Source organism: Thunnus maccoyii, chromosome 23 (assembly GCF_910596095.1).
Source record: "Thunnus maccoyii chromosome 23, fThuMac1.1, whole genome shotgun sequence".
NCBI classification, from domain to species: Eukaryota; Metazoa; Chordata; class Actinopteri; order Scombriformes; family Scombridae; genus Thunnus; species Thunnus maccoyii.
In genome coordinates this window covers 10,800,399-10,812,460 of record NC_056555.1, presented here as the reverse complement: position 1 = coordinate 10,812,460, position 12,062 = coordinate 10,800,399, and positions in this window count along the sequence as shown.

Genomic DNA, 12,062 nt, shown 5'->3' with positions numbered 1-12,062 from the left:
ACAGTATGTTTAAATCTGTACTGTTGCCTCTGTGTCTCGCTCTCACACTATCTGTCTCTACCCATGAGTGTGTTTTCCTTCCTCCACTTATTGATGACTGATTTCTGCACTAACACAATGTTCAGGAGAGTGTTACTTCCTGCTGAGGCAGCTGGGTGTTTGTTTGCACGTGTGTGTTTTACCCTATATGCACACTCATATGTGTTTGCCTGTGTGTGGACATCACTGCTTGTAGCTTGTTGACCCTATTCTGTACCAATCTTTCTAATGAGCTGTCTTCTTGCACTAAAATGGTGCAAGTGGTTTACAATAATGGCTGGAAATTAGGATTTTATTCTTTTCTGCCCTAAAAGATGGTTTAAACTTTGAGCTGTAGCTATCATTTAATATTTACTGTCCACACTCTGTATATGTGTAAACCTACATTTAATGATGTGTTTTGGTATTTGACACTGGGATTTGACTAGGATTACTGATATCTAACTGTTAGCATTTTGTTTTCACTGTTAAAATACATCATTTGCAGAAAAATGACAACCATGAATCCAGTCCATCCCCCAATCTGCCTCATGTATAATAAAGCTCTAACTCTCTCTGGAGAATTGCCAGAGAATTCATAATTTTCCAGCTTTCTCCTCCTCCAAGGTGCTTTTACCACAAATCCACCCTGGTAATGTATGCAGCCACAGCTAAGATCAAAGATACATAGATGATATTTTGGTGTGTGCATTCGTACATGTATGTGAGCTGCTAACAGGCATGTATCTTCAAAAAGCACCATGACTAGGCCCGAGGCAAGAGGGCAAGGAATACGGGTCTTGATGTCAGATGCCTCCGTGCGCCGCCTTTCATATGCGGTCGCATTATACGGCTACAGCATGAAGGTGAATCACCAAATGTGATGCCTCAAAGCCTTGCCAGTTTGTGACCACTGACCTTAAGTAAATACAACTCTGCAGAGCATGTTGCAAGTCCTGCTAACATACAGTAACAGAGCCTCAGGGCTAAAAATAGGTAGAATGCATTGCTTCATCACGTAGTGCAAATGTGAGAAATACGCTTATTAACTTTCTTGCTGAGAGTTAGCTGACAAGATCGATCCTGTTATGTCTGTAGGATAATTATAGCCAGCAGCCGGTTAGCTTATCTTAGCGTAAACTGGAAACAGGGAAACAGCTAGATTGACCATGTTTCATACAAATATAGTGGTATCAATCTTCTCATCTAATTCTTGGCAAGAAAAGCTAATAAGTGTATTTCCCAAAACGTCAACTGTTCCTTAACACATTGTATTTATTTATTTGTAATGGACCATGTACAATATTAAACATGAATGTTTCCATTTGATGCACCAGCTAGCTTAAATTTTCATCTGCAGTCCCTTGGCGGGTCACAATTAAAACACATGCACACTAAACAAAATACCTTTCAAACAGGACACATAATAGAAAGTTACACAAAGTAGTATATCACACACACACACCCACAATGTCGGCTACTAGTGTATGCTTGACGAATTAAAAGCAAAAGTGCAGTGTATGCAATATATCACCCACTGACTATGTAGAGGTGTAAATGTATTTATAGAAAGGCAAAAAAAAAAACTTGTGTGTACACCAAACTGTTGCACTATCTTCTTCCTCACTGTATTATCACAGCTGATAGTTTAATAACAGAGTCATATTACGGTGCATTGTACCATTCCCTGGCACTGCACTCATTTTATTGATTTGGTCTTCATTTTAGAGTGCTACATGTCATGTATTGTTAATAATAAAGCGGGCTGAGCATTCGGTGAAAAATTGCAGCAATCATGGCGGGGTGCTGTTCAGAAATAGAACAGACTGATGTAAGAAACCAAGCCAAAGGGCTTTTTAAAGGTTATGTCATTGTTTGTGTCAGCTGGAGGAGAAAAGAATATCTGCTGGGACTCAGCTCTGTCTGTCAGGGTGGAGATGAAGGAGGGAGATAGAGAGACATAAAGAAAGGGAGGCAAATGTGTTTGAGTGAAATAAGAACATTTAATAAAGGCAATGATAGCAAGAATAAAGACCTTTGACTGATGCTTTTTTATCTCCTGGACTGTCATCCACAGTCAATTTGCCCAGGTGAAGTTGTGTCATTTTTATTTAAGTGTATAAAGGGCTTCAATTTCAATCCAGGGTGCCAAAAAATAAGTGTTTTTTATTAAACACCTAAGCACAGAAATAAATTGAAGCCCTGCTCACTCAACAACACTGTGGTCAGGTATGTTGGACGGAATACTTTCACTTTCCCCTCCGAGGGATGTGCGATGGTGAGAGCAGAGGGATGATTGGCCCGTCTGTATTAAACATACACTACCTGCGGTGATAAATCCTGATCATGGGAACATAGCCGCTGTTTCTTTCCCACTGTATATTTCTCCCGTCTGTCACTCACTCAACCTCTCATACATCCATTCATTCATCCAGCCAGAAATGGTCAATACAGTATACGCTTGCCTTGTAGCTGCAGCTGCATCTAAAATATGAACTGTAAAAGGCCACAGTACATTCTCCGGTTGCAGAAAACACACCTGACAGTTGAGGTTTAAGGACAGCAAATCAAACCATGAGGGCAGACGAGCCGGACACAGAAACACAGGCAGGCCTGATATCCAGCTGCCCTGACATTTGGAAGAGAAGGCTTTTTGATGTGGGAAGCAGAATGGATCTGTGTTTGTTTTCCTGTCTCTCTGTAGCTGCAAATCTGCCCATAGCTTTTTTCTTTCTTTCTCTTTTTCTTTCTCTCTCCGCCTCTCACTGCATGTCTGTCTTTATTTCTGTCAGTTTCATTATTTCACTCCTTCCTCTCTTGTGCCTTCTCTTTGTTTCATCTTACATTTTTTATGTTTCAGCATGCTTGAAATGAAAGTGTGTGTGTATATGTGTGAATGCCAGCTGCTTCTACACCGATATCTCTGCATTGCACTGCTGTCTGGGGTGCGTGGAGCAGCAATTCACAGACTCCCCCCCCCCTCACCTCACTGTCAGAAGGTTATCGGAGTAAAGCCTGGTGTGTCTCCCACTGAGCCAGGAGACACAGACCTTTTCTCCACCAGCTTTCATCTTTGCCTTAATGTAACTCCGGTGAAAGCACATACACACACAGAAACACGCACATTATTTATTCGCCAAGGTTTTCCACCATGTCACATAAATTTTCTATCCCATGACTTGTAAACCGATTTCCTTACCCATCAAATTGAATCATTTTTGTGTTCTCTCAAGAACATCTGATGCACAAGGACACACACGTGTAGCAAATTTTCCACCATTAATGAATGTTGATTATTCAGTGACAATTATAAAGTTTCTTTTGGTAGGCTGGTGGAATTAATCTCAGTACAGATGGAACAGCTGCAACAATACATCACATACGACACCAGTGCAAACATAAAGGACATAAATGCAACTTGTGCAAATGCACAAATGCAACTTTTCTGTATTCATAATCTGCACAGTTTTGGGGAAGAAGCTCCGGCGTCTGTCCTGCCTCCTAGTGACCTGTACCTTCTGCCAGAGAGGAGATGTTGAAAAAGATGGTGAGCTGGGTGGAGAGGCTCATCTGTGATCTTGACTGCTCATGAGATGGTACATTGTCTATATATGGAGTCCAATGTCTATCCATTTTCTTTATTGTGTGCTTAGATGTGTTTCCGTACTGCACAGTAATCGATAGTGACAGGATATCTGTGTAAAATTGGACCAGTGGACATTTCCTGACTCTATGTTTTTTGAGTTGTCTCAGTCATTTGGTATTGACTGTTGATTGGAGTGTCGTTTGCTCACTGATAGAGCTGATACAGCTCTGCATTGAGTGCTCGACAACCATCAAAAAGTGTTCACTCGACTCCGATGGTGCGGACTTTAACAGGCACTGACATACAGTACTGTAGTGCTGAATTTACACTCTTGGTTAAATTAGCATTGATTATTTCACCCTGTTAAGATGTACTATATTCAGGGCATTAAAAAGACACTGAAACATGTGTTTAATGCTGTGTAAAATATATGAATGCATGATTTCTATTCTCATGTTGTCCCATATTTTATGCAGCACAAAGATAATGTGAATTTAAATGATATACAATATGTGAGACAGTGTGCCTGATAGTGCTACCAAAGGCTGTAAATCTCAGCTGTTTCATATCCTGCTGTGATTTGTAATTTTGTGGACTTATCTGTCCAGATCAGTCTTTCCTGCTTCTGGTTTTGCTGACATGCTGACAAAGCCAGACTATGCTCAGCCGCACTCACACACACACATACACGCACACCCTCACATATACATAATAATGGTTGTTAGAATAATATGTATTTGTATAGGGTCTTTCAAACCCGTTTGAAGCACGCCTGTTAGTAAAAACAAAACTGATTCTACTTGCTGTAGAAGACTGTCAGACCTTCCCACTAACATAATGAGCTCACCATAATAATGACTTAAGATAATCATATAACGTCGGAAATCCCAGATCCTGATCATCACCAAAATTGAATTAACTAATCCGCTGACCTTGGGTTATCTGTCTGCCAAATTTCAGCTATAGGAAATTAAGAATATACATGAAAGGTTAGTAAGATTGTTTACTTAAAAAGTAATTGTAAAATTTTGAAAAAGGATTTAGCTGATGGATTTATCCAAAAAACAACCAAAGGTACAAATCACACATACATAAGCACATGCACACACGAACATGTACTCACATATCTTCTCATACACCACATGCTGTACATATTCACTGTGATCACATGGCTTAATCATGTCTATAATGTATAATGTAAAGTGATATGGAAATTCATATTGGCCTAATATGTCTCTCACTATCCTTACAGCCATGTTTTTTTCCAGAGATAGCCTAACTGCTGACTTTCAACTATATCTAAGCATTAGCAATTACAGTATGTTATCCCGGTGCATCAGGATGATAGCGCTGCATATCGTCACAGGTGTCACAGGCTGCAGTTAAATGTGTCAGCATGTTTTTATGTCATTAGTCCATGTAAACATACAGCCATGATAATCACACCCCTCGTGACATTTTTATGCATCGAGGGCCTAATGTATCAGAAAAGCAGAAATTATCAGCTCACCCGCTAGTGAATCTTACACACCACCTCTTTATGTGGATTAGAAGATGTAGGCGGGGCGGTTACAGCACAGACTGCTCCTCACACCAACACCCACAGACCAACAGGCGGATGGAACAGCTAAACACCAACCAGAAAAGAGCAAACGGCACATAGAGCTGGTCCGGTTCTTGTCAGTCTGTGGTCGTGCAGATATGAGTAAGAAAGATGACTAAGCATAGAAACAAAAGACTGCATGTTTGTGCACTACTAAACATGGAATTCAACAAGTACATCAAAAAAGCAAAGCTGTATATTTTTGGTGTTCACTCTACTTTTAGCTGGGACATTTCTCTTTTATTTATTTTTTATTCGCCCTTCATCTAATTTTATGTTGGAATTTCTTTCATTTTAGGTTACATACTTGGACAATCAAGACAGAGATTCAATTGATGCTTTATTGTTAAAATATGTCTCACAATGTTACATGAGTGTATTTGGCGAACTTAACACTGTCACAGATAATGAGTTAGAGTAGGGTTTCTAGAGTGTAAACTTCCCTGAATGTAATAAAAGAACAGGACATACGTTTGCAGCTTGCAAATACACAGTTAAAACCATTCCTTACACTTTTTACCATGTGTTTTTGGTTTTGGAAAGGCTAACTACAAATGACATGACCTTCGAAACTCTTAAGATACCAGTAAACGTAGAGAAAACCAAAACTTGACAAGCTGCTGTTACAGTAGCTAAGCTATGAATAAACATTCACTGTTCACGAGTTTAGCTAACAGGCAGTTGGTGATATTGCATCCATAAATACATTTATACTTATTTTATTTAAAACAGAATATATGACTCGTTAAGACAGATTTGTGTGTGTGTGTGTGTGTGTGTGTGTGTGTGTGTGTGTGTGTGTGTGTGTGTGTGTGTGTGAATGTGCAGTCGGTTGATGAGATGAAACATGTATGTGGGTCGGTGGGTAGGTGCGGGGAGGGGACACATTGCCAAGGATTGCTTTCAACTTGCTAACACATACAGCCATTTATGACAGCCATCTGTCCAGCATGTATGTGTGTGTGTGTGTGTGTGTACATACACTCGCAGGCACAATTATGTTTTCGCTGGTGGGTGTTGGGGTCCAGGTGGCTGTATACTGTAATATTGCGCCCACAGTGTGCAACAGCACGAGGGAAGTGGGAGCCCAGAAGAGCATGTTAGTCATAAAGACACAGTCATAGAATCAATCTGGGGCATGTTAGCATGAACCAAAACTGTAACCTGAGAAAATTGTAGAAGTCTGGTTCTTCAGGTTCCACCTCATCTTAGTAATATGTTTACCTTACCATGTCCAATACAGTCCCACAGTATCACAGTATAGGCACTCTAAAATCATATTAACAGGCTTTAAATGACTATTCTAACTTTGTTATATATGTGATATTGTTAATGATAAATACAAGCTTTAACCACAAATTTCCTCTTCTGCTCATTTGTTCCTGTTCACTATAAACATCATAAAAAGAACAATACCAGTGTTTTTTTTATGTTACATGTTCCCAAAGCACACCATGTGTATTTCAAATTTATAAATGCCCTTATCCCACCTTCCAAGAATCTAATAGTTTCCATTAAAGGGCATGAAAATGAAGCCCTGCAACTGAACTGATTTTAAAAAATGAATGACAACTGGGTAAACTCTATCTGCTGATGAAGATCATGTGATATGAGTGAAAGTTCCAGAAAAGCTACTGAATGGACCTTACGGTGAGATTGCTTTCTCCGCTGATGTTTTCAAGATAAATAATCTCTGAAGCTGAACTTTTAAGCCAACATGGAAGAGAAGTCCTTAAAGTGCTTAGAAAAAAATAACTTTGAACCTACAATTGCATGACAACTGGGTAAACTCCATCTGCTGACAAAGATCATGTTATATGATCAAAAGTTCCATAACAGCTACTTAATGGACTTTGTGGTGACATACATTTCTCAACAAAATAGATTGTCATTGCCATGCAAAATGGACCATGTTTTTGCAACCTCTATTGTTAAGGTTTAGGTAACTAAAACTACCTTAAGGTTAGGGAAAGCAGTAGTCTTGGTTAAAAGAACCCAGTGTTGACTATACTGGCTGGAGATGCATTACGAACAGTGGTCTCAACTGTCAAAGTTAGGGTTAGGGTTAGGGTTAGGGTTAGGATTAGGGTTAGGGTTAGGGTTGTTTATTGTCAACCCTCAGTCCAGTTGATGGAAAGGAATGAAGGAAGGTTGGGAAAACATCCAAGAATCTCAGTGTCAGTATGTTTCCAAAAGTAATGAGCAGTATTTTATAGCAAGGCTTAACATGAAAAAAACACTTGGAAAGCATTTGGAAAGATAATCTTACATGAGCTCCTCTGCTCTTATTCACAGGAGCCATACACAGTGGGACTGTGTGGGATCTGTGCTTGTTAGTGTTTACCACAGAGCCCAAGATCATCATGGACAAGAAGACCACTCACAAGCACACAGTGGAACTGTCTGGATTCTTACCAGGGTGGCAAATGACCACATGATAATCCTTGAGGCAAAACAGATGAAAAAGGTGACTTCAGAGAGTAGAGTAGATAACAGATGAGGTTTGGTAAAGAAGACTGAGAAGCTTCTTTCAACTCCACTTGTTGATATCTTGAAACAAGATCATGGTTCAGATCCCAAGGTAATCTTTCTGCTTTGGGAATTCGTAGAGAACCAAAACACTCTGTCACCAAAGAAGCAAAAAAAAAATTTCATAGGCAAAAAGCAGCAGGAAACAAGCATTACCAGAATATAAAAAATAATTGGATCTTGCTCGTCTGCAGTGACTCATGAGCTTTTTGATAGTAAACGTTTTGAGTGTATCAGAGAAGCGGTTAAACTAGATAAGAGAGAACAGGGGATGGTGGGGGGTTGGGTTGGGGGGGGGGTTGACGCTGTACTTTTCAGTCTTTTGATTCTCATGGTGAACACTCGCAGGTGACAGGATTCATTCCCGTGCATCAAATCATATTTCATCCCCTGTAAGTGCAGTTTTGCATATCAAACCTTATGAAACATCATCCGCGGTGCATGTCGTGTTGATGCGAAGGAGGGAGATGGAGAAGGTCTATTTTTACATCTAGCCAAAACAAGTTTTGAAGTGAAGGCCCAGCGGAGAGGAGGAAGAGAAGTCGAGCTGATTCGCTGATCTGCAGATGCTGCTTTATCATTCATGTTCAGATGGAGATTATCATAAAAAAGTGTTCAGAAATAGAGAGATACATAACTTTTTATTGGTTTATTGATCAGTTGAAGGTCTATTGTTGGGGGGGGTTGTAATGTAATGTATGTAAATGATACAGTATGTACCTCTTTTCATATCTGTGTGTGTCTGTTTTAAAACTTTTACCATTTTTTACTAATGTATCTCACTGTTCCACTTTATTTATAGTGCTTATTCTCATTTGTAGACTCTTATGGTTCCACAAATGCCACAGGAGGAAATAGGTTTTACATAGGTATGAACATCCAATAATGTGGGTGCACGTGTGTAGAGATTCACATGTTTGTGTGAATATGAATGACCTTTTATGGGCAGATTATATCCTAAGAGGGCATTACACATAATATATGGAAAGAGCAAATGGCTAATCCTTTTCTAAGCTATAGTAAATGTGCCAATACTGTAAATGTAATGTTCAGGAAAAGCTAAGTAATTAAGGCCCCCATTTCTACATGAAAATCCCTCATCAGAGGTATTGGGTTCAGAGATTCAGTTTTCATATGGTACAATGTACAGAGAGGGGTGTTTTTCTTGTAAGGCACAGCCTATTTTCATGGCTATATTTAGAGGCCTGTTCAGACTGGAGGTGAGGATATTGCCTGCTGTGTGTGAGCTGAGGGAGGCATATGTTTTTTCCCCCATCTGACCTACACTTCCTGGTGTGAATTAAATCAAAGCTGAGAAGTGCTGAGAAGAGCCGATGGGCAGTGGTCTCTTGAGATAATCCGGTGTCATTTTTGCTCCAAATGGCCAGCAGAGTAAATCAGCCTTGAATAGTCTCACTTTCTGACAAATAAACTGGTTCAACTTATGGAGTGGTTTGAAGGGGGTGGATGAGGTTGTCCCCATATTAAATTTGAAAGCTCTACTATGGCTTTAAAGCACATCATTGACAATGTCATCTCTTATCTCCTTTGTTAGATACAACTTGTTTATGTTCAAAAAGCAAAGAAATGGCTGATGCTAAAACAAAAGTACAAGATATTACAATTCTCCTCTCTTCTCTTCTCTTCTCTTCATCCAAGCCATTTTGATTTATGCCTCACAGATGTTCCATTTATTTGTGGCCATGAGCCAGAGATAAAAAGAGACTGGTGGTTGAGCGGCGGAAATGCTGAGCAATCTTTAGAGCCCATCTGGACAAGTGGCAATGGCCGATTCCATCTTCCCGCCATCATCTTCAGTTCCAACTATGAATATTCCCTGCAGGGAACATATGGGTCCCCCCTGATGAAACTTGGAGCAAACATGAAGAAATGCACTGGGAATGGATACGGGGGGAAATGGGAGCGTGAGATGAGGAGATGAAGGGAAGGAGAAAATAATTTGAGCACCTGAGCAGAATGCCGGGTGACTCGACCTGCCCTCTGTCTACCATGATAATCCTTCCACAGTGTGGTCAGTGAACAGATATGCCACCTCTGATCCCTCTCCCCCCCCTGTTTTTCCATCTACAGCCCCCCAGCTGCCACTGCATCATTCTCTGTCAGCCTGTGGGCTTTCTGTGTCACATGGCTTCATGAGAGTACATTTGTCCTTATATTTTGTCCTTACAATATGAACACAGTTTTAGTATATTTTAGATGCAGACAACCAAGAGTCTACAACCATATAGCGGCTCCAATATGACAAACGTGAACCTACTGGTGGCGCTACAGGAAAGATCAGGGGATCATCAAAGTCATAAAGAGATCTGGTAACCATGGATATTTGTACCAAATTTCATAGCAACACATCCTGTAGTTATTGTAGTTATATTATTACTTCAGTCTGTACCAAACCAACATCACTATCCTGAGAGCCATGCCACTAGTATGGCTAGAAAGCAGGCAATTATCCATCTTTTCAAAATATTACATTCAGCAAATGAACTCTTTCATTGTAAACTGAACTGAAAGAGCACAATGACAAAATTTTGGTAATTATGTTCCATGGACATTTAAAGCAAAGCAAGTTTATTTGTACAGCATAATGGAACAATAAAGCAATTTAAAGGGCTCTGGATCAGACATAAAAAAAGACATAAGACAAGATATAAATAAATATAACTAAATAGAAGATTAAGATGAGCTAAAATTTAACAAAACAAATGAAACAGGAGCGTAAAAACAGTTGCAGTTCAAGATATGAATGAATAATTCCAGTTTTAACTTAATATAAGCCTTTGCAGTGCGAAAAGTTTTAAATCTTGATTTTTTTCCCCAGATATATGGGGCATAGACATGGAATGCTGCTTCTCCATGTTTAGTTTTGTGAGAAGACCTGTCCTAAACCATTCAGTGCTTTAACAAACCAACTGTTGTATTTTAAAAGCAATTCTTTGACAAACTGGTGCAAAGATCTGAGAATATTGTATTCAATTTTTATGGACTGCGGCACTCTTATCGACTTTGGCTGATTTTGTAATTGTCTTTGTGGAGGTTAAAATTTAGACCAGAGTCCATGATTATACCAAGATTTCTGGCTCGACTTGTTGTCTTTAATATGATCATGATTGAAGGTTCGGCTCCAAAAACACAGTGAAACAAAGGCTTGACAGTAAAACACAATGCCCTAGCAGTCCTGTCACATTTAGCTGTAAGCACTTGACAGCACTGTCTATCTCATCTGCCCTATTTCTGTTTTCTTGTTTACCTTCCCAAAACCCCCCGTATCACAACCAAAACGTGACAGCAGCCGAAGTTCCTGCATTGATTCACTGATGTAGAACACAGTCTAGTTTCCACTTTCTAAAAGAGCTCACTGGCTCCAATCTCGTGTCCTCTCAGGGATGAATCCATGGGGTTTCTGTCTTACTTTGCTCCCCGGCTTATGATTTATTCATATGTAGAGTAGAACATTCCGACAATCCCCCACACCCCAGCCTATACCCACAACCCCCCACCTCTCCAATCAGAAATATCGAAGGAGGCCAAATGGGGATGAAGCAGAGCAACATGGAAATGCACTGTAAAATTAATCCAGCTCTATCTGCTAGTCCGCTTTTTAATTAGAAGTTTTATTCTGTTGCATTTTCTGCACATACAATGTGTTTGTGTACAGTTCAGAGGAACAGGGCAGATAAGAAAATGGCACATAGGTACTTTAACCTACAAAGCCTCAGGTTGCTTGCTTTTTCATGGCACCTCCATTCATAATTCACCATATAAACTACAAAGGTGGATGGGTAAGTGGACATGCGAACTGGTGATGAGACAGAGGGGCACATTTGACACTTCAAAGCATTTTAATGCACCATTTGCAGCATGGGAAATGAACATGCATTAGAATGGAGTGCATGAGTGCAATTTATGTATTAGAGGGTGAAGACAGCCTGCTCATAAAAAATGTGTGACACATGCACACATACAGATGCAGACATGTATAAACTCACTCTCTCATGCGCGCACACACACACACACACACACACACACACACACACACACACACCAGAGAGCTGTGTGTTGAACTCTTTCATTTTGGCTGTGGAACTCCCTCCAGTTTTCTGCTACCTCCACACAGAGTCTCATGTATTTTTCATGGACTAGTTGTCCCAGTAGAAGGCCTGTGCGTCCACAAAGGGACATACACACTCTCCACTGTTACAAGGTCATGTTTACCCTGAAATTAGGGGTCTACACTACACCTCCTATGTAATTTAAATCTGTCTTTACATGCCTTTCTTTCTTTCTTATTGAAAAATATCATTCCTG